Genomic DNA, 24,457 nt, shown 5'->3' on the forward strand with positions numbered 1-24,457 from the left:
CAGATATCATTTGGATCATTGCTCAATGCCCACAGGGCCAGGGTTAATAAAGCAAAAGGGAACAGAGCAACAAAGCACTGTTGATAACTGTATGTGCACCAGAGACCATTTTATTGGCTTTGTGGAGGAGCTTTGTATCATCTTAATTGCTCAATATTCAAAGCAATACTTGATACTGCTTATCCAGAGATCTACAGTTCCAACCAGAAAAATACATAGACTGACAGAAAGGGCAGTGTTGGGAAAGTCACAGCAGGAATTACAATGAAAAAGCATCTAGCCAAAGAAAAAAATCAGTGATCAAACGCTATGAGATAAAGGTTGGTCTAGGATCTGTAATAAAACTTAAACTTTGCATAGCGAGGGTGTAATTCTGGAAGGAATTAAGAGGTCCTCAATGTAATTTGAAGTGGGCTGCATATTATTCCTGTCACTAAGGTAGGAATCAAGGTTAAGAGTCTGCCCAACGCCATATGGCAGAGGATATATATGAGGCAAATGTGGAGCCTAGTCATGCCTCCATATGATACCATTCCCTACCAGTTATAATCCTATATGGTGTTTAGCACCTCCTGTTTATACACTTCTGAGCATCCTCAAGTTCTTTGAGAAGGAGCTTGGAGCTGGTCTGGGATGGCAGAAGTCATTACCAAACAAATAAAGACTCTCCTTGCTTAGAACAGTAAGTTCAAACATAATTTATGAGGGTATCTGCAGAGGAAGAACTTATAAGGGGAAGATTTTAGACAAGAGTACAAGAAGGAAAAGGAGACTGAATACCTGCCGTGTTTTGCTCATGGGAGAAGTAGAAGGAGGAACCTAAGAGAAGCATGGAGCTAGGGGTGCAGAATGAGACAAGACTAGAACAAGGAAAGCTGCAAATCAGTATCAATCATCTCTGAAGGGGAGGCCTGGGAGATCCCCACATCCCCTTGTTTACCACACAGAGAGGGATTTGGGGATCTGAACTAGAGGGGACAGAGGAAGGAGGAGGAAAGAGAGACACTTGCAAGCCAGATGCAGGCAACGTGCCCCAGAGTCAGGTCCAGCTGAGGGAAGGAGGCAACCTGGCCAACCTAGGACCCAGCTGTAATTTTAACAACCAGATGGCAGGCTTGGTGCCCAGGCTGCAGGCAAGAGCCTGTATGTTTTCCTCCAACAGCTAGGTCACCTTTTTGTTTCTCACCCCACACTGACAAGCTCCACTTCAGCATGATTTGCCGCCATGGAGGCATAGAGAAACCAAGCCAGACACTGCCAGATCAGAGAGCTTTGAGATGGCCATACAGTTACGCTCGTGTTGATGGGAGAGCAGTTTGAGTCAGTCTTTTACAAAGTTTAAGAACCACAGGTCAGCATCTGCTTTCTGGTCTTCAGCTCTTGCTTCTTTGTAGTAAAGGCTCACAGAGGGTCTCAGCTTGGCTGTCCTGCCTAGGCTCCCTTGCCCGAGGGAGAGAGGGGGCAGGACCTGACATGGTTTGTTTTGCACATTTTAATCAGCAGAGCAATGCTACACGAGTATTCTTGTACATGCCAGAAAAAATCCTCCTACGCAGAGTTGTCAGTGATATTAAACAGAGTGAGAAGGCAAGGAAGCCCAACCTCATATGGGTTGGAGCTGCTATTTTCAGAGTCTGATCGAGAGCCCGAGGGCTGGACTCTGACTTAGGCTAAGACTTTCCTCTCGGTTCAGTTGGACGCAGTGAACAGGCTGTGCCCAGGGGATGAGGAGGTGAGAAGGTGATGGGACCTCCCTGCAGAACCTGTGGCTTTTTATGACAAGCAGTTAAAGGCTGGTGGTTTGCACAATTCCTTGAATGCACAAGTGCATGTCTTTCCTTTGATGAGTTATTTGTCCTTCTCAGCAGTGCTAGATTGTTATACCACTACAGCCCCATGACTGATGATAATAAGATAATGCTGAGTTTGGACAGCTGGAAGCTTATAATTACTTCTTTTTAAAGTCTGTAGGGTATATCTGTGTGTGTATACACACACATATATATGTGTAGAACACTTATATATGTGTATAGATATATGTGGATGAAGCTGTGTCTCACCTGTTGATACCCTGTACATCCTCTCTAACAGGGAGAGAAAAACAATACTGAAAGACACTGAGTAAAAAAGACAGATTGGAGAGGCTTAACCCTACTCGAGTTGCCAACCAACAACCAAAGTCCTGTCGCCTTCACTGGGGCGGTAAGCCTGGTTGTGCTTTGGTACTGTGGTGATCTGTGCCCAAAACAGTCACAGGTTGATAGATCCATATCCAAGTTTGGCTTTTAAACTCTTTTGGGCAAGAAGCTCTTTTCAATGTGGCTGTAGTAATATGAAACCCCTTGTGAGCTATTAGACTAAAACCATTACCACTGATAGCAATTACTGTAATGATCAGTAGCAAACTCCTCTGGCAACAGGCAAGAAATAGCTGCACTCTCCCCCAAAATGGTGGTAGGGAATTGCCCAGAGGTACACCTAGTCATATTCTCCTGTCATTTACCCCACTGGAAGCAGGAAGAAATGCCAACAAAGCAAATGAACCACAGTCAAGTTGGTTATTCCCCAAGACCTGCACCTACCACCAAATCAGACCGAGGTGTGCTGGTGCACAAATGGAGCATGCCACGGGAAAAGTCTTACTCCCAGAAGCTTCTTAGGACTGCCGCAGTGAGCGCAAGATTTCTTGCCTGCAGGTCTGATCCTACCCAACACGAGCAGTTTGAGCACAGGCTGCTAAAGATCCCCTTGCCTTGCATGGGCTCATGATCAAGTTGTAATTGCTCAGTTATTGCATCTGTTTGTATAATTAAAACCAGCTGTCTCTGTGCTAGCTTCCATCCAAGAAATAGCTGCGTAAATACATTTTTTACTGTTAATGTAAAGAACAATTTTGTGGCCTCTGCCCTAACTGGCCCTTCAAAAGTAGCACTGGTGTTTTAATTCCTTCCAAGTTCACACAAAAATGTAACCCCCAAAACAGTCAGTTCCTGTTCTTTCTTATTATCTAGCACAAGACCTGAGACATTTCCCACTTGTATGGATTTATTGCCTAGTAATTATAGTTTGTGAAATCCATTCATAGTAAAGTGCGTCCTGGATACTCCAGCTCTTCCTGGCAAACCAAATGTTTAACATGAGGGGTATAAAAATATAAGTAATCGTGTTTGAGTCACTTTTAGTACAACAGATTAGTTTGCAGGGTCTGGCAGTGTTTATAGCATAAATCACACTTTAGAGATGGGAAAATACTCCTAGATTATCTAGTTCAACTCTTTTGCAAGTATGTATTCTCTTCTGCCTTCATCCAAACTTAATTTGAGAAATAACTCTATGTATAAGATTTCCACCACTTCCCTTTGGGATTATCCAACAACTTGACAGAAGTCTCTGTTAGGAAATATATCCTGACATTTAAATCTACAGTTTCCATTGCTCAGTTTAAGCTTTTCACTCCTAATGCTCAAACTTGAGTTAGCATGCCATTCAACCTTCACAGCCTCCAGATATTCGCAGCTGGCTGGTTCAAATGCCCTGTAGTCATCCACCATTTCTCCCAGCTAAACCATGTATTGGTATGGACAAGGACACTTCTCCAGCTCTGCTAACCTCCAGGACAGGAATCATCCTACAGCTCTTGAACACGGTTTTGCCAGCAGGAGAGAAGAGAAGGGAAAGGATTGCTAAGGACAGGTCAGCAGCCAAGCCAAACACAGGCACTCTCACACAAGGGAGCCATCTCCAATATTTTGAATTATTTCACTTCTAATAGGTGTTTCCCCACCCCCCCCACCCCCCCGGTAATAGTTCAATTACTTTAACTTAACCACTCCTCTGACAAGAAAACAGGAGCAACCAACTGTGACATGTTTGGAGCTAAAGGCTGCTTCTATTTGCTTGTGTACTTTTCTTTCTCACAAAGGTGCTTGGTACGTCACGGCCTCGACACTGAGCAAGGAGAGACCATGTGTATCAGGTACGTAAAGTACATATTCCCCTCCTTGGCAGAAGTCCTGTGGCAGCAGCAGCTTAATGCACAGCTCAGCACCCTAACTTCTTCCTGCCCCCCCTGCTTTGTTTTGCACTTGATACACACAAGCTCTCTCCCCTCCTCTCACCCAGAGCCATTGTGGGGATGTGAGAATTGGAGTGGTGGCCCTGCCTGAAGTCAGCTCAGAATTCCCACTGACTCCTCCAAGGCCAGGATTTCCCTTTAAATGACTGTTCTTCAGAAGCAGTGAAGGATTAAAACTGTGCCACATGAGTGCACTGGTTAAAATGGAAGTCTTGCTAACCAGTTACAAGGTCCAAAAAGAGTTACAGAAGGTCAAGTTTCTGGTTGTGAACCCTGTCAGCTGTTCCAGGACACTGCCTCGCTTGAGAGAACGTCCCTTGCCATCCATACACACCAATGCAAATTAAAGACCAAAATTTCCAAAGCTCAGGGTCTTGGAGGTACAAAATCTGTTTGCTTTTATGCTGATTGGGAATCAGATTCCTACCAGACTTCAGCCTAGGAAGGCATGAGCCTCACTTCTCTGAACATGGAGGAAAGCGATCTGGATTTGACAGTGTCCAGCATTGCTACAGCACCCACAACAAATCCACTCAACACCATGACCCACACGGCTCCTGGAAGAGGTGCCAGGTCTTCTGAGAGCCACACACCACTCCCCGAGGAGAGCCATGCTGGGAGGTGTAGTCACTGCTTTGGTGGCCCATTTCTGTACAGGAGGATCAGGCACTGATGTGACACCAGGCTGCATTGCTCCGTCTGCATCACAGACTCTTTTGGCACAGAGGAGGCTGGCAGCACGGACATCAGGGAGGGACTGACATTATTGAAAGAGAAGCGATGAAGGAAAGAATCCAAGGAAAACAGAAAATCTTTCCTCTCCTTTTCAGTCTCTCTTTTGGGAGTTGTATACCTACTATACATGCTCATACCCGCTGAATATAAAAAAAAAGGCAACTTAGGGTGCGTATCAGGCAGTTACCTGTGTTACTTTACACATGCAGAGATACCTTGCAGCAAGTACTGAACTGTTTCATTGCCAAAAACGTACTTATATTTTAAATCACTGCAGAACAGAGTATCTCTTTAAAAAGGTTTGAAACGAGCACCTGGGCCAAACTAGACAACCCCTGTGCCTCTTTCACCGAGGGCAAAGCTCCTGCATGATCATCTTGCAATGCACTGTAACCTGCAGCTGGGAGGAGAACAAACCCCTTCTCCTAGAGATGACGTGTTCATAAAACAGCGATCTGCAGCAATGGCAAGACCAACACAATTGAAAATACCAGGTTCAGCTACTTCTGTGCCCACTTTCCCAGTGTGGAAATATCACCAACGGGACAAGGTCGGAGCATAGCTAGAGAAGCATTTGAGCCTTTCCTAGAAACCCCTGTTCCTGAGGTAGTTCCCTTCTTAGTCCCCAAGACATCCCTCCAAGGAGGTGAAATGCTGCTTTCCCCACCTTAGCACCTAGGAAAGGGCCCAGGTGAGGCAGGGTGTAAGAAGTAGTATGATCACAGCATGCCACAGAGTCAATGCTCAGCTGAGCTCCTGCATACACCTCCCCTGCTGACAGCCTGCTGCAGAGCCAGTCCTGCCAGTGCAACACAAGCATGGGCATGTGCCAACACCCCCTTTTGAGCAAAGGAGACCCAGCCATACAAAGCTGTACAGGGCCAAGAGGTCTTCCATGGCGCCAGCAAGCCAAATGCCCTCGCATTACCTCCACTCCTAACGTACGCTGGGCCCGCTGATCGTTACTCTGAACATACACCACAAAATGTCTCTTGTAGTGGCAGGATCCCAAATGTATAGCATGGAAAGGTCTTAAGATGAAAAATTCTAGACTTGAGTGAACAACCATTCTGGATGCAAACCTGAATTCAGTGCAAGGTCAGAGTTTTTCTTGCTCAAAATTTCAAATTCATGACATCATTTGTAGCATGAATATGTCAGTCAAAAAGTCTGAAGCTTCCTGACAGACCCTGGCCCATTGCAACGTGCAGCTCTCTCCCGTGAGAGTGCAGTGTGAAGATCTACACTGTGTCCTGTCATCTCTGCAAGGTATTTCATCAGTCATCAGGCTGTTCTGCAACGTGCTTAACAGCAAAATTGTGTAAGCTCAAAGAGAGTGAAGGCAAAGAGCAACTTTGGCAATCCCTGTGCAGGACAGCAAAGGTGGTGAAGGCTGAGAATGGTCCTGCCGTTCAGTCACATTACAGGTGGTGATTAGATATTTGGAGAGGGTTTTGCAGGTGTTTGCAATCCTGAAACAAGGAAGCAAAGGCTCTGAAAGGAGATATATGTGATCATTTTATTGCATCAAGCTGGTTGACTAAATGCAGCAAACGGTGTAGTTTCATGTCTGTGGTTTCTCCCTTCGCTGGAGCTGATACTACAAGATAAAATAGTGGTTTATAATACCTTTATATAAAAAAAAAAAAAGGTAATCAGCGCTAATTGTAGTCAATGCTCCTTTGCAAAACAACAGCCAAGGAAGGGAGCTGAGGGAATGAATTTAATCAGCTTCATTGACGTTTGGCCAGATTAGCACAACTGGAACTGGTCTCCTTAACACAAGAAAGTCTTGCAAACTCACCACCCAGACTGATCATGAGATCGGTCTTCATATTAGGTCAGGGGAGAACAAAAAAACCCCAGCTAACACCAAACCACATTTGTCTTGCACTTCCGCAAAGCTTTCTCCTGTTCTGAATGACACTGCAAAAACTGACAGTGCCTTCCTCCTGTCCAAGTATTTCAGTTAAACAATGCCATGTGCTTCTCACCGAGTTCTCTGGAAACTGATAAGTTAGTTCACTAGAACTTGAGACGGGGCCTTTGCATCCGTGATCTTCCTTTCAGTACCTCATGCCTTTTTAAAATTTCTTTTCTTTTTCAAGCCACTTTTCTAATTTGAGGGATATACACCAAAAGCCACAGTTCCCAGGATCAGAGGCAATGCATCCAGGAATCACTACATGCAAGCAACCTGTACAAAACATGCATGCTGCTCTGAATAGGAACTTGGGATGCACCTGGATTTATTATTTTTTTTCTTCACATGTTGAATGCATGTGAGGATTATTCCAATGAAAGGTGCTGAAGCAGGGGAGACTGAAGTCCTGTATTGATCTCCCTAACAGGCAACAGCAATGCAATGTGCCCTGACCCTGACCCGCACGACCGGCTGCAGGGGCAGCCACTCTCCCCTGAGCACTGGGCCTCCCCATTGAGAAAGGCAGCACAGAGGGCAGGTAGTGTCACCGCTCTGATGACCAGGCAGAGGACGTTTGTCTGCTGGGTATATGCACCGATTCCCATCAGGAGATCGTCATGTTTAACACTGCTAAATATCTCTGAAGTACTTTCTATGGCTCATAACCTAACATTACAACCTACAGAGGAAATCGGCAGAGCGGGTGATTTTTATGGAAGGGTGGTATTAGGGCTTGCCTCTGGCAATTTCTGCAGCAGCATCTTGCCTGCTCCGGGGATGCTGGAGAGAACAATATCAGTTTTCCAATCGTAATGATGTAACTAGTCCACAGGAAACTTTACCTTCAGTAAAGGTGGAAGCAATTAAATGCTGACTCAAAGGTTTGGTGATGAGGTACAATGTCTTTTTGCCTCTAGATAACTGGTGCTAATAATAGATTTTATGATGATGGTTGCAAAGTCATGGTAGCCTGGGTAGTTCCCAGGTGAAGTGAGCCTAGTTGTTCTCAGACAGGGCTTCAGGCAATGAAAACCCCAAAGCAGTTGCCTTTAGCCAGGCCTTGTGATCTCAACTTCAGGGCGAAGGCTTGGCAATCCTGGGACAAAGACTCACTTTCGAAGATGGCTCTTCCCTGTTGAGAAGCAAACCACGTTTCTGCTATCCTCCCAACATCCCAGTAGTAAAAGGTGTTTTACTGGCAGTCTTGGAGACAAGATCCCTGTGATGAGAGCTTGCAGTCAAAACAAAAATCCAGAGAAATAATTTTTTCTCCTCTTGTGTTCTCTTATAAAGCAACTGGACTGCGCTGATTGGGGTCCTTTGGGATACTCTGCTGGAGTTGTCCTCAGAACCGACAGATAATACCAGGGCTTTGACTCTGCAAACTTTTGCCAGCAGCATCCTTTGGTCCTAGTAACATAATAATCAAACACCTCAAAAAGGGGCTGTCAGAGACATTTGGATTCCCTTGTGGCTAATTATAGATTTTAAATCTGTAGAGGGAGTGGGTGTTTCCCCCATAAAAAAAAGTATAGTTGTATAATTCCACATCCTCTTGCTTTCTAATGTGACGCACATAGGGAATCTCGTACATCAACTACAAAGTGCGTATTGTTCTATGTCAGCAGATAAATAATTCACCATCTGAAGACTTGGAAGCTTTTCTTTTAGTTCAGGATTATTGTTCCACTTGATGCATGAAGTTGGCAGCTTTACTTTCTTCTTCTTCCCGAGAGAATTGGATCACTCTAAGACTTGAGTAGCTTCCAGGCTAATAGCTCACCAAGATATTTTTGTGTGCACACACGCATGCATTCCTATGGTAGAAGTTAGGTAGAGAGGTGATTTCATTTGTCTTTTATTTTCATTCATTCTTAACTATATACTTTTTTTCAAAAACAAACAGCAACCTATGATGTTGCAACTGTTGCCTCTTGAATTTCTTCCAGCCATCTTTAAAATCTATGATGCTCTGTCAGCCAAAAGTTTCAAGGAAGGAGGAAAAGGCTGTGTTGCTGGTTGAGGGTTTGTTTGTTGTTTTTTAAAGGCATAAAGTATTGGAGTGAATTTGTATTAACACATGTCTGACCAGGGTATCACTATGTGGTCATGGCTGTCCTTTATGGCAGCCTATCCCTTGCTAGACTATTCTAGCAATCAAACACATTCTTTCTGGCAGGCATGAACTAGTCTTGTACCCAATTTTTCAAACCAAGAGGAAGTCCAGTTCTTTATCCAATAACCCCTTTCCTATTTTCCATTAGTGCAGAAAAAACAAAGATCAATAGAGACCTCCATCAAGAGAGCGAATTCCTAATGTGATTATGCTTTTATTCTGGTATTCTTAATAGCAATTATAATTCTCTTGAAGAGGAATGTTTTTCATTGACTTCAGCAGGCTTTGGATGGAAAACAGTCTGGAGGTTTTTGTCTAAATGCTATTTTGACAGAAAATGCAGAGTCACTGAAATTGAAACAGTTCCTGGGAATAGCTTTCACAGTGACAGCTCAGTAAAAATGCTGTTATCTCAGGTCCATGATGTACTTTTAAGAACGAGAGCAGGAAGAGAAAACATGAAGTAGCAAAGCACTGTTGGCCAGGCCATCCACCCTGATACAGGAGACTCAGGTCTCAGGACACAGGAATCAGCTGTGGATTTAAACATGTCTCATCTTCTCCAAGAGAATCCAAGTTACTGGGGCTTTAACTAGTTTCAATGGGCTGCTTCTGCTCTCCAGTTTGGGAGCTGTCAGTCCATCTCAGCATGGAGCAGGACTATTTTTGAAGATTTCAAGTGTTCTTCAGGACAGGAAAAAAACATTTCCTGCCAGCTGTACTTTAAATCAGGCCATAAAGCTTTACATTTAAAAACAATTGTGAAGCGTGACTCAAACAAGATGCCCTCAGGGCTGCACACTAAAGAAAACAGCAGCTTTACCATCAGCTTTGATGAGCGCTCAGCTATACATCTGTAGCCCTACATTTCATTAAAATATTTATACTTCTATAAGAGAGAGAGAGAGAGGACTCTACTTAGAAAGAAAAATGTGTGTCATGCTCACATGTGCATTCTGGACCTCTGCTTGTATCAGAAATGGAGGTGCAATTGCCCAGACATAGAAAGAATTCTTGTCCTTGGAAATTAGACAGAGCGAGAACTCAAACAGTGTTAAGATTAACGTTCAGAGAAGTAAACAGTACTGGGGAGGTTTCTACTGCAAAAACAACTAGCCAAAACCTGATCTGACATGAAATGGCATACCTACAGTGAATTCAACAAGGTGATATTGATGTATGCCAGCCAAGAAGTCATCCCAGAAAGTTTCTAAAACAGGATCAGCATTCAGGGGAAATTCTGAATTCTTTGAGTCTGGGAGAGGTCTAAGAAGAAAGGACTTTCTAGCCAGAAGTTGTATTTGAAAGGGACAGAAAAGAAGCAGCTGAGACCTGGCAAGTACTGTGTACAAGCACATGCTGGAAGCGGGGCACAGATGAATACTGTCCTTCCAGAAGTCAGCTTATATCGCACCACGGACGGTCCACTGGTACACGGCACATTGAGGGCATGCATGTTCACAGGCCACAGTTATATCATGTGCAATGATAACTCAGCAAGAAGAACAAGCAAGTCTGCCTGCTTTCCTAAAACATCACACGAATTAACACATGTCAGAGAAGAACACAAAATCTAAGATTTGTTGGAGGGTTTTTTAATTATTTTTTTTTTTACCACTGCACAAGAGCTGACGGATTGGGATGGGGTTGCACAAGGATTGCATTAAACCCTATGGCACATTTCCAAGCCTTGTTTGTCTGAACAATTGACTCTGAGCACAGACACTTATCAATAGAAGCCCAAGCAAATTTCAAAACAAGCTTTATTTTTTTTTTCTCCTGACTTGAACATCAAGGTCTTCCAGGGTTGCAGTTGCTGTAGCAACAGGAAGGAGCTCATTAAATGATCAACCTGAAGGCCAAAGCTATCAGAGTTGAAATGACCAAAAGTTAATATTTAACCTAAATTCTCTTATTTGTTTAAAAACATGCAGCTCACTTTGTATTAGCAGTTGCCTTGTGGACCTACTTCAGAAATAACTGTGGAACCTCAAGACCACTGAAATTTTCATACATTTCCCAAATATTGTCCAGTTCCTTAGTGGGGCAGGCTCCAACAGCTGCCTCCTGCTAGAAATCAGGCAACAACCTACTTAGGTAGAGAGCTATTTCCCCTGATCTTCTGTATCTGACAGTCACTTAATATGCATGGGTTTTTTTTAATGATTTCCACAGTCTAATGGCATTATACATTTTTTTTTTTGTTTCAAGAGCTAAGGAGAACGAGCGTGATCCATTTTTAGCCTCATTAGATTCTGTCCTTTGGACGACTAATCCAGGAGAGAGTTGTGCTTTGCCTTGGGCCCAGCAGGCAGAACCAAATGGAAATAGATTGCTGCAGCAAGATTATATGACCCATCCCCTACTATTGCTTAAACATGTCTAGCCTCCCTCACTGCTGTTTCAAGTGTCTGGCAGACCACTCTTTCCACAGCTTTCAATATTAACTGCTATTTTTCATCAATGAAATAGCATCTTGGACAGCCAGGAGGGACCCATTAACTGGGGCTACTTCACGCTTGTCCACCAGTAGAACAAGGACATAGTAAGGAAGGACCTCATTTGGCCAGCTTCTACTTTAGTAACAAATCAACACATCTTCAGTACACGGATGCCAAAGGATTTAGGTAGACCACTGCTTTTGGTAGATTCTTGTGGCTATGATACGGCTACGCTAGGTCCCACGTGTCTCTGACAACACCCTCCCAACTGAACATAGCTCTTAAAGAAGTGGTTTTCCTCCTGGCATTTTCATTACTTCCTACTACCAATCCTGGCTCAAAGAAGGGTTCCGCCTGCCCTGGAAATATTCCTCTGCCTACAGTTTCTTTCTGCGAGATCTCATTGCAAGTAGTAGCTGCTGACACAAAATGTTTGGATGCAACCAGAAACTACTAGGATAGTAATTTGTCAAGTCTGTCCTGTCCTAACACAAAGGCAGAGTTTCTGTAGGAGAGATAGGGGATGGCAACTCTATTTCACAGGATTTCTCCAGGCTATTCAAGGCTTTCAATATACAGAAGAAATGACAGTTCACTGCTATTTGTGACCTAATTAAACATCATTTGGTGATTCTGATTAAACAACAGGAGATCCCAGGCAGAAAATGCAGGTCATGTGGCCAAATGCAGTGACATACACATCACTTCCCCTAGATATCAAACCCAGAGCAAAGACCATGCCAGTAATTCCAGCGTTCAGGTTTTGCACATTAATAGTCAGCATAATCAACATGTAAAATAAAGCTATGAAGCATGATTATGTTATCCAACAGCTTCATAACAACAATCTTTATTGCCCCTGCTGATGGAGTGGGGGAACCCAAAGCTTTATAAATATGTTAGAGGAGCCAGGCCTAGGTACAACTGCCTGTCACAGGCTCAGATCATTTTTAGTGTGAACCTAACATCTCCTTTGCACCAGTATAGCTGGAGGCAGTTAGATGGGAGGCTTTGTCTTAATCCAATGCAAGACTATTTGTTTAATTGTAAGTATATATTATCCTTAATTGAACTGCTGGGTCTCTTGCAGAGCTAGAAAACAGCATAGAAAGACTAGAGACACCCACCCACACAGCCCCAGATTTGGCCACGTGGCTTAACGTGTCCCAGTTAGACAGTACCTTACTTGGGCTTTTTGTTACCCTTTTGCCCCTTGTTCAGCATGTTTCAGCTGACCCTATGAGTAAGCAGAAATAGTAGTGTGGCTGGCAGAGCCGTACACCACAGCTTACAAACAGGAACGGGAAGGCAAGGAAAGGAGCCATCGCGATGGAGGCATCCACTTGGAGTCTTTTTAGCTACTCTCACCTCACAGCACATGAATGACACTTATCACTGGGACACCCTCCTCTTCCCTTCCCAGAGACCCCATGCCAGGCCCTGGCATGCCCTAGGCATATTTTTCCCCCAGCTTCCTCCTTTACCCCCACATTACAGCTCTGCCGGTAAATAACCATGAATCCAACCAGGAAAGGTTTGCCTTGAATCACCTCTACGTTGATGCTGTTGAAAGGACTGCTCTGCAAGTCAGCAAGATACTTCTGCAAGGGTAAAGATCAGAGCATGCACTGAGCCATCCAGAGGAACAACCCTCCAAGCAGTTAACCCCCCAAAACATAATTAAAAAAAAAAACAAACCACAACAAAGCTCAGCTTGGCTGTTGCGCTATCTCCTGGCTGCTTTCTGAATCCAGACTCCAAAGAGGAAGTGCACTTGGATTTATATGCATATGGTCAGCACAGAGAGAGGCTGGGAAGGATGCCTGCCTGTCCCTTCTCTCAAATACACACACCACCACCACCACCACCACCACCCCCCCCGTATGATCTAACTGCAATCTGCAGCTGTCAGAGAGTCATCTCTTTCTGTGCTTGGTAATCTGAGGCTCTGCAAGCAAGCGGTAGCTGTTCGCCTTGCCTGCCTTCCTAAGGCAACACTTGCTCAGCAAACACAAATATGTTTACTGTGGAAACTTTGTACTTGCCTGACTGCCTTCACTCTTTGCCAGGTGTTTTTCTTTTTATACCCACAGGAGACATAGAGCCATGTGCTAATATAGAAATATAGGTTCGTGTCCATGTGTTTATTAATAAACAGGTGGGCAAATCTATTTGCCTACTGCCTCATTTGAGTGATTTATTTAGTTATTTTTAGGCCTGTTAGACATACAGACTCAAAGCAGCAACATCAGGAACAGGCTATTGTAATATAACGAAGCTACATTCACAGACTGATTTTTCCAGAGGCAGGGGGTGGGGGGGGCAGGGGGAGAGCAGCCAGCGGGGAAACAAACCAAAAAACAACCACGTAGCTATAAGGGCATCCAGCAACAGTCAGCCCTTTTTCCTCTCGCTAGTTTTAAGCTGGTGTCATTATTGTCTTCCATGATGTTGCCCTGGGGATAAGTCAGCAAGAAATTCAGGCACCAGGTAGACCAGAACTCAAAGGGCTGCAGTACAGAATCATGCCTAAGCATCCTGATAGCATTACTTAGAGCAGCATGTTTTTGTACTTTTAATGGAAATATATATTTGTGCACACGTGTAAGAAATCATGTTTTTATAGTCTGATATACAAAAAGGAGCTTGAGATACTGCTTTCATAGCCCCAGCTTCAGGGGAGATTGGAAACAGACTGCATAGCCCCGTGAGTAAGGAACACAATGCAGAAGGGAACAAGAAGTTGGTGTCAGTGTAAGACAATGGGCTACAGCCCCAGTATCTCCCCTTATTCCCCCCACATGAAACCTGAGAGATGCTGGGCATGCAGCCCAAACTAACCCTCATCCTACTGAGATCAGGCTGCTCAGGGATTCTCCCAGCCAAAAATCACCTGAAAGAAATACCAATATCACTCACAAGTGAAAGAAGATAAAATGCAAAACCTTCTTTCTTTAGGGGACTGCTTCCACTTCCCGAGAACGTAGTCTTACCTAGATCCATGGGGACACACCACAAGGAGGGGACCTAACACAGTACAGCCAGACAAGGGGCTGTGAGGTTGTGACAAGGTTCATGAGATAGGCCACTAAGCAAGAGCTCCTAAACAGTTATGGGTCAGTCAGGGTCCCCCCAAAAGGTTTTGCTCCAAGACTGTTCTTGCTGGTTCCTGGGCCCTGTCTTCTTCCAAAAATTGCACAGGGCCTCCCCGAGGTGGCTGTCATGGGTTTCATATCCCTCTCGGGATGCAGGCACAGCTGAACAGGCACTTTCACTGTTCCTAGCATCCTCCTGCTACCCTGTTGCAATAAGCAGAGTTGATTGTCAACTTCAGCCAAATAAGCAAGCATAAATGCCAGTAAAAGAAAACATTGCATATGTCCCTCATCTGGAAATTATTTTTGTTTGTATTTATGTTCCCACGTGTTGTCAGGGTGATGTCTGGGCTCAAGCCCACATGTGGAAAAATCTGGACTGTGCCCTGCACTAGGAAATGCTGTAGCTCAGAAGCTAAACTGTGTTTGCTCCTTGCTTCCCAAAAAACAGCCTGTATTCTTGCCTTTATGGTTGAGAGCACAGCCTCTTTTATCCAGAGAGGAGGAAAATAAAGAATTGACAAGAGGCGCTTTTTTTTTTTTTCACATTAGGACACTAGAGCAGGACGAAGTCCTCTCTTCTGTGCCAAGAGAAGAAAAACAACAACAGGTTCAGAAGGGAGCATGATCCCAAGTCATACTTTGAGGCACAGCTTAGGCCCAGCCATCTGAACTGAACCAGGGACCTATGCTACATTCCCGAGCAAGACCAAACACAACTGGAACCCTAAGCTCAGCCACCTCAGTTACAGAGGACCTCAGCTTCCTCCTAGCCAAGCACAATTCACCACCACCTGGGCTTAAACTCCAGCAAATATTCACTAATCACCAGCCTCAAGGCTCTTTCACCCCTGAATGAACCTTCCTTCCTGAAAAAAAAACAAAAAACAAAAAAAAACCCAAAACACAACCCAAACCCAGCCCAACAGGATCACTCACGTCAATCATAGCCTCCCCAGCATACAACCTGCTGAAGTTCATTCCTCAAAGCACCTTGCTGCACAAGCCAGCTGCTCCTTGCTGTAGTCTCCCTCCTTGATCATGCCCTGGAGGTGTCTGCACCTAAAACACCTTCCTAGGCAGCCATAAACACCCCATAGCCATCCCACCCACCCTCCTAGAGCTCCTCCCCTTCTCCCCTTATGGGAGCCTGGAGGTGCCCTCCGCTGAGACCTCTGATTAGCCCCAGACCCAGGTGAGACTCCCAGTTCCCTCCCAGATCAACCCAGCATGCAAAGTCATTAACCCTGAGTGGGAAGGCTGCTCGAGTACAGAGTGAAGTTGGGGCTCTGACAAGTTCAGAAAGACTTTTCACTGACAGAGCTGAGACCACCTGAGTGAGGGCCCCCCCTTTTTTTTTTCTTGGTCTTTGCACACAGAGCCTGAACAGGAGAGGCTCCAAATCCACGTGCTGCTTATCAACCTGGCAGCCACAGGCTTGCAGATTAAACACGAGGCAGGACATCAAAAGTTGCAAGTCGTGTTTCCACCTCTGCCAAGGAGGTCCGCCTCTGGCCTTGTGCCCATCAAAAAAATGAGAGGAGCTAATACCTCTCCACTGCCTCAACAGTACCGCTGACCAGAGAAAGCAAAGCATGGTGAAGAATGACTGGGCTTAGAAATGACTAAGAATATGACCCTGAAGATCTAAACACCTTCTCTCTGCTACAGTTTTTCCTCTTTTTCCCTCATGATGGTTGCCATCCCTTTGCAACACTAATCAGAACAATTGTTCTGTTGTTACTGCCTCCACTTGAAGGCCCTAAAGACTGTTGCTGAGCCTTCACTTATCTGCAGTGTTGCACTTCCCCCGGAGTATGAAAATGGCCATCAAATGGTCTTCATGGGTGGAATCTGTGTGCTGATGCCAGGCAAGGGGAGCGGCAAATGGCTTTTATCATATGGTTGCATTTAGAGGTTGCCGCCATGGGACTATGATGTGGATCTTTTCCAAAGACAAGCAGGGAATAGTGGACATTGACCCATGAAAATGTCTACAGATGTGAAAGCAGTCTGTTCCAGTGAGATATTCATGCTTTGGTCATAACAATCACATTTCTGGGGTTGCTGAAAAGGAAAAGTGGACTCTGAAGAGAACTGACCACACAATACTTGAAATTCACATTTGACACACACACACACAAAAAAAAAAGGCATAAAAATGTTTTAGAAAAACTGAAAAAATCTGGAATTCATTTGACAGAAGAGTTTTGACTGCTGCAAGACCTTGAACTAGAAGAAGAGAGAAGTGCCAACAGCAGAGACAACTGGGTTATGGAGAGCCCTCCACTGCCTTCACACCCCATTGTCCCAGGGCTCCTCTGCTAATGTAGACCCAGATGTGGCCTCATGAGGGGTCTTCAAGGACAAACTAAGAGAAGATTCCACTCCTTGTTCTCTCTGCATAGCTGCGCGACTGCAACAAGTCCCCAAACAGCACTTCACTGAAATAAACCCCCAGCTGGCTGCGATGTTTTGCACTTGAAACTTTGTCTTTAACATTAGCTCATCAATAGTCTTTCTGGTAAAATCATAATATCCTCAGTTCACAAGGGGAGCCTCCATGGAAAGAAAACAAGGCAGAAGGAGCATCACTTCAAAACACACAACACTGGCAGGTCCAGGCATTGCATAGCCACAGCAAAGGACCAATCCAGCAGCTCTGGGACCTGAACCAGCACAGCCAGCATCCCCAGTGACTGCTTGCCATCGCCATCATATTAGCCATTCTGCTGTCTCTCCTGCTCCCTTACTCTCTCAGATCTTCTGATGAACACTGTCAATTTTTTTCTAATGAAAAGAAATTATTTTTTTCTGGGCAGTCTCTAATGTGCTTTATTTGTCCTGCACATCTTGTTAACTGCCAGCTGACTCAGGCTATCTCTTGCTCTGCAAGTATACTGCGTGTATGGTACAGAGACTTTGTTTGTGAGGTTTCTTTGTGGGTTCCATATACCTACTTAGTCACTATAAGGCAAGCAGAAACCTCTCTCTCAACAGCACATTGCTCTAGCTAGTGACGAGTTATTAGTTGATCCAATAAACTTCCTTGAAAGTAATAATTAGAACTTATCACAACAAAGAGAAGAGTTTATTAAATCCCACACAAATTATCTAGTTGCAGAAGTTGAATAAAAGATCAGAATAAACAGCAGAGATTACATTGGACTAGATCTTCTGTACTAACTTTCAAAACGGGCACTCTTACGCAACCTAAAATGTTTGTGTTAATAGGTAACAGCTAGTGCATCGGCAGCTGGTCATTTTCTTTAAAACAAATGTGTTTGAGAAAAGCAGAAGGTATCAAAGTTACAGAAGGAAAAGATTGTAGGTAGATGTATAGGAAGGTACTGCAAGGTGCAAGTTGGATTTCAGTGCAAGGAAACTCCTGAGAGTGCTCATCGACCTCCTTTTGATAACACCATAAGGGTAAAGTCTTAAGCACCATGGAAGTGCTTTATGGGGTGATAGTCAAGGGGGGAGGGGAAAGTCAACCTGAACTCCTTGCTACTTACTGTGGGAGCCAACATGGCCCCCACAGAAGATGAACATGAACCCATCTGCAGAAGTCATCAAGGGCCATTGCAAGGCCTCAAAAAGTCACAGGCAGATACAGCCAAGTTGTTCCCTACTGCTCCCTAGGTCCTGCAGCAGCTGCAAGGGCCACAGGACACCTACGCCAACATTACCGATGCTACATCAAGATGTACGTTTGCCATTTCTCATGCTTGACCTCATGCAGGTCTTAAGCCTATCCAGAGGGCTAAAAAACATTCCAACTTCTCCCGCAGTGTGCTTCAATTAATTACATCTATACATCAGTGTGTATGTATCTCAAAATCATATCAAATGATTAAGCTGTGATCAATGCCTGGGTCTGAGATGGAATTGGTACATTTGGGTTTGCTCTGCAGCTCTGCCACAAGCTCCCCAAGAACTATTGGTCAAATCATTTAAATCCTTTTTCTGACTTTGCACAATAAAGGTGACAACTACTCTTCAGGGGGCTTCAAAGGCTTAATTCCCCACTGAGAATCATGTTCTGCTCCCCAGCTGGAAGATAGTAGGGAAGCGGCAAATATTATTATTAATTTAGCACAGCTAATTTGTTTCACTGAGATTAGCATGAAAATGGAGGAGCAAAGTGAGGAAGGTAGCTCCAGCTCCTCCTGGATTCACAGTCTTCCACCCACCAGGGATCTGTCACAGGGTAACAGGTAACTCACATGAAGTCATCAGGACCAGTCCTAATTTGCTAATCATTCTTTTAGGCATGACACAGATTGATCTGCCTTAAACTTTCATGGGTGTCACTGATCTCACACACAAACCTGGACTATCTGCAAGGCAGTGACGGTGATACTGAGTGAGGGGTAAGCACTCAGGCACGGGCAGTGCTTCAGAAGGGCTCTTGTGAGCTTTGGTGCCAAAGAAAATCCAAGCTGTCTTGAAGGCAAATGTGTTACAAATGTGTGTTTATCAGTTGTTGGAATACCCTGTGAGGAGACTAAAGGTCCCAGGTGGCAGGTAAATGAACACCCTCCAGTTGTGCCATTAATTCCTAGGAAGCAAGAGGGAGAGTTTACCAGCAGACTTGTCAGCTGTAACTAACTCAGTTTTCTGAGAGAAGACAGACTGCTCATCACCCCGTGCTCCCCTTCCAGCCAAAGCTGACCTTCCCCAGCAGCATCTACAACTTCCAGAAGGGACAAGCTCGTACCAGAGGCCATTTCCACATCAGCCGAGGCAGAGAGATCTCACTTACAGCAAAGGGCTCCCCACCTCAGCCCTGCCCCAGGACGCCCACATCCACGTCTCGGCTCTGAGGTGCCACAGCGTCCTGGTCAGACCCGAGAACCGGCACAGCGGAGCTGGGGTCCAGCACAGGCGCCAGCCCATGGAACTGTTCGCTGCGGCACTGCTGCCTTCAGCGCAGCTCTGGTGTTTTTCCAGCCGCTCTGGCTTCAGGACGGCCATTCTGACATAACAATATTTCCAAGCTCTTTGCCCTCCCCAATGCATTACCTGCCACTAGGGACACCCACTCTAAATGAATCTAGCTCCAGCCAACTCTCTAAGGTCCAGGACATGTTGTCCATGGAAAAACAACACACACCAAAGAAACAAAAAGTGAGAGACCACCTGGCTGCTGTTTATAGACTTCTCAGAAAAAGTCAGCGATCAACAGCCAAACTTAAATGTTCACGTCACTCCTTCACTTATGGAAGGCGAGTTTACTAAATGCCTGGATGCTTTTCAGCCCAATAGCTCAACCACTGTATTTGCAACTAAAATGTTGGAATAACTAGCAGGGCTTAAGCTGGTGCCCGCTGGACTCAATAGGAGACACAGATGCCAGAGGCTTTTTTAGATACAGAACAGTAATCCTTTGTACCTTTCTTTTTGAGGCTTGCTGGACTCCACCCTCAGTCACATGCAAAACAATTCCTGGATAGATGTTTCCACTAAAGATCTCAGAGTGTCTTGTAATGATTGAAATTCCCAGTATCTGGGTCATATGAATAAATAATATTTCTGCTTTGGGAAGTGCTAAGGCTCACTCAAGGCCACTCCAAGAATCAGCTACGGATTCAGGAGAAAAGCAGTAAAGGAAGGGGACCTGAGGGACCAACAGCAAGCAATCCCAGCCCCTTCTTTTTATGACCACCAACTGTCCAAGGCACAACTCTCTGACTATCATTCACTAAACCCCCTGCCATAAAGCTGCTGTTGCCCCAGAGCACTGGTACACCAGCTGCTCCGACGCCGGCTGCTAGCTCAGACCACCTTCCTACTGTGCAACAAGCAGAGCCCTTTCTGCACAAAGAGACTGTCACTTTATTTGTGCTGGAAAAGACTGAACAGTGCCTGTTAGGCCATGACTTTCTTCAGTTTCTGTTTTCCTTCCTCTGCTCCCTTCCAGAAAACTACAGCCCGCATTCACTTCAATTTTCTCTCCCTTTCAGGATAGTTATGAATCCAACCTGAGCAGGGGAAGAATTACCAGATGTGCACCAGTGCAAGCAAGAGGAGAACTGGGTTTCCCAACAGTCACTTGTCATTCACGTATTTCACCCCCATTTTACCTAACACCTCAGCTTGCTTCACTCAGTGGAGATGCAAACACTGTCCTCTTCTCGTGATGGCCAGAGCCTTGTCAAGTATTGCTCTAAACTGCAGGACACTTAAATATCGAGCTGGGGCTCAGTGGGCTGCTGGCCAAGACATACATGCTCCACAGGACAGGATGGGTGAGCTGATGAAAACTCTCTGCAACAGACTTCTCCAGGGGCTGAGATTCATCCAGCCTTAGCTTTCTAGGAGATCAAGCACTTACATGGGCTTTGAGTCAGCCTAACTACAAAACCATTAGAAAAATCGTATTCGGGTAGGGAATGCAGCAAGAGATGGAAGGACATGGTCCAGCTCCAGCTGGAGGAAGACCTGCACTGAGCTGGCAGAGCAGGTTGAAGCTCAGACCTGTAAAACACTGAGCACTGAGGAGCTACAATCCTCACCATATAGGATCACTTGATCAGAAGACTCAGAAAGTCCCATCCCTCTAGCTGTATGCAAACACTAGATGTTAAGACTAGAAGATTCTTCACAATATCTATTTTTCACACACCACACACCTTCAAACACCACCACCCCCAAAAAAAAAACCACAAACAAAAAAAGGCAAGAACAAAACCAAAACCAGCGGGATAAGAGATTAAAAGCCACAAAACCACAGATATCCCAGAAGAAATGAGCAAGGGAAGCCAAGGACCTGCCAGGATCTGCAGTGGCTGCCTTAGCTGGGAATTTTTTTCCCCGGATAACCCATGGCGGTCACTGTCCTTGGCTTGTGCTGAAGTCAGTGGGAGCTTAGCACAGCTCATTCTTTAAAAGCAAAGTCTCTGAATAACAAGCAAGCAAACCATGGCAATCACTGAACCGAGTGAATAACGGGTTTCATAGGTGCTGTCAAAAGGGGAGAACGAAAATCCCAGCTGGGTCCAAATAGCTTTCTATGTGTGCTGGCAGGTCCTTGGTATTTCTCCCAGACAGGGAGGGAAGGTCCACGCTGAGGGCCCATGGTATGCACATCCAGGCTTACATAACCTAAGGGGCCGGGGTAATCATTAACGCCGGCTTGTTGCCACTGGCTTTGTGCTGGAGTCACCTGGTTGTTTGGATTAAATGCATAGCGGCCATTTAGACAAGGAGAAGGCTCCTGACTCAAGGATTTAAGTGGAAACAACCCTGCAGGGAGGGTGGGAAGCAGGTGACAGTTGCAAACATGGGGTCTGAACCCAAGCACTCCTCCAGGGAGCCAGATTTGCCACCTTTCATCACACCTCCCTGCTCAATGGGCTAGTTTGCTTTCCACAGGGGTGCAGCTCCCTGAGCTCCCCCCCAGCTGCCAGGAGAAAAAGCCGCTACATAACACGGGTCAGGGGAGCAGGACCCTTCTTAAGGAGTTTTACCTTGATGACTTGCAAGTGCAACACACCAGCAAGCGAGATCTCGTTCCCCTCTCCTTGGCATCCTTTCCAAAAGTAGACATTGTAAGCGTAGCCTGACTTTATCTTGTGCCCAATATTTACCTTTCCTTGCTTATCTAACATCTCACTTCTGTGTCCTATTACTCTTTGCCTTCTCTAACCTGCTGTGTGTTACTGATGTGCGGTCTGTGCCACTGTCTGGGGCAAAGGAGATTTGGGACTTCTCGGTTCTGTTCCTGTTTCCCCTCTGAGTTGCTCTGGCGTCTCGGACACATCACTCCACTGCTCTGTGTTTAGCCACGGGTCACAGAAGTCAGGTCATCTTAAAGAAATACCACTTTACTCTTATTCCTTATGTTTAGTCCTTACCTTGAGTATGACCTTCCTAGCTGATGGCTCCTCACTTGTCATAAAACTATTCCTTCACCACTAGCTCTGATGAAGAGACCATAAACAGCCAGAAATTGCCAGTAAAACCTTTTAGAAGCATACAGAGATCCCACAAGTGTTAGGAATCAGACTGTGATCAAGTGAAGGCTCTAACACTGCACACGTCCACTCACACCTCAGAAACCCAATTACAGATGTTTAAGTCAGTAAGACTCAGGTATATGTATAACGATGCCATGCTGTGCTTTGCCGTGCAGAGTTGCTGAAGCAGGAACATAATTAACCTATCTACAGTTGTGGCATCAAAGCACTTAAATATATTTTTATCTTCAGGTGGGTAAAGAGTAATCAGGCTTAAGGCAAGGCCACATTTTTCTCATGAATCTGCAAGGCCCAGGCAGACCAGTAATCCACATAAAGCAAATATCAAAATCTCTTTGGGAGATTTCTTCTTTTTTGTGACAAACCTCTAAAAACATGATTAATTTTCATGCAGAACTAAGTCTCCTTTCACAGCAAACATAACCTTACTCTTTTGAGCAAAATGTTTCAACTTGTACATAAACTTAAATTTCCTTACAGCTACTAGCCAGAAAAACCCACACAATCCACACTCAGAAATGATACCTAAAACAGAAAAGAAAAAAAAAAAAAGAAAAAAAAAGAAAGGAAAAGTAAGTGTTTCATGGAAAATATTCCAGGCTAAAACATAGCTTAGATCTTAGATTTCTGCACTGGTGTGCTCCAACAGTAGGTATTGTACATAACTCCACTTTAGCTTTAAGTATTGCCTCTTGCAGAAAAAGAACAAGTTCTGCCCCACGTGTCTTGCAAGGCAAATTGCCCAACATTACAGCAATATCAGAACTCCAGATGAGATGGGGAGGAGGCAGAGATGCTGGTTAAAATAAAGCAGCTGGTTTAATGCATGATGTCGACAGGGTGAGAACAGAAGGGAATCAAGAGATCCTCTTGGTGCAGGCTTGCTAATTAAAGCGTGTACGTGACTAGCACTCTTAAAACAGCTGTCCTTAGGACTCTGGTCTTCAGGCTACATCTCAGGAGGTAACAACAACCTGGAGTGAACAGAACTTAGTCTGCCTCATCCCTCGGTCCTCTTGCCAGACTCATAGGGGGTCTTCGGGAAAAACAGTCAGGGGTCTGGAGAGCCCTGGCCCGTCAGCTGGCAGTTTTTGGTGGCTGTTCTTCAGGGAAAGACTTTAATCCCTAGGTGCCCATTAGTCTCAGAGTGATTCTTGCAGGGAGAAGATCTGGACCCACTGCACCATTGCTCCCATGGAGACTCAGAAGTGATTTCAACACCAGTAACGTTGATGGTTTCTTCTTTCAGTGGAGGCCAAGCAATCAAAAAGCACAAAGACATCCTGGTTTGCAGATCACAAGAGCATCACGTTCATGCCCCTGTTGTCGTGAATGGGAAGCAATGGCTGTTGCAAAGCAGGGTGTCCTCTCCTTGGGCCTGAGGCATGCTTCATACCACAGATCCTTCACATCACTCGTTCAGATGTGGGATTTACAGAAGAGCCAACTGAAGCGCCTTGGCACCAAAACCTCTGCCGTGCCGAGCCTTTCTTTTGCAATCTAATCCTGTGACTACTGGTCTTACTGCTTGCTCCTTCCATCCAAGCATCACACAAACGTAAATTAAGTCCCACAGTAGCACCATGATGCATTACTGTCCCCATTTTACAGGAAAGGGAACTGCAGCACATGGCAATTGAGTCGTTTGTCCTGGGTCACACAGTGAGTCACCGTCAGTCTCAAGCAGACTCTGAAGCCCTTCCTCCTTCACACTAACCACTCACTGGAGCTTGAATTTCCTCAAAACCTGCTTGCTCTAATTTATTAACCACAGTTTTACTGCAGCTGCAAACCTGTTCCACAGCAGTCAGAAACCACAGAAGGCACTCGGGTCCCAGCGCGGCTGACAGGCGAGGCATAAGGGCTCTGGCAAAGGGAGAGCTGAAACATCTCACACCTCCCAAGGACTTTGAGATGAGAAAAACTTCTGAGGGCAACTTCAAATCTGTTGCATCATCTCCCTGTTAGCCAGCATCTGAAAAGTTAAGGTTTGATTCACCTGAAAGGTGAATCAAAATTTCAAGCACTATTGTCCTGATTACAGAGCTTGCTACAAAGAAAATTAATGAATAATAATTTCAAAAAGGGA

General features: G+C 45.1%; 1 protein-coding gene across 1 annotated transcript in view; it reads right to left on the minus strand.

Annotated features, from left to right (window-relative positions):
- The window catches only part of SLC41A3 (solute carrier family 41 member 3), a 169,510-nt gene extending 155,930 nt beyond the window's left edge, over positions 1–13,580 (minus strand). Inside the window, exon 1 of the mRNA XM_080384270.1 lies at positions 12,990–13,580. The gene's annotated coding sequence lies outside the window, so the exon portion shown is untranslated. The remainder of the gene's footprint in view (positions 1–12,989) is intronic.
- Between the last annotated feature and the right edge of the window lie 10,877 nt (positions 13,581–24,457).

Source organism: Falco punctatus (genome assembly GCF_963210335.1).
Source record: "Falco punctatus genome assembly, chromosome: 4".
Lineage (NCBI taxonomy): Eukaryota > Metazoa > Chordata > Aves > Falconiformes > Falconidae > Falco > Falco punctatus.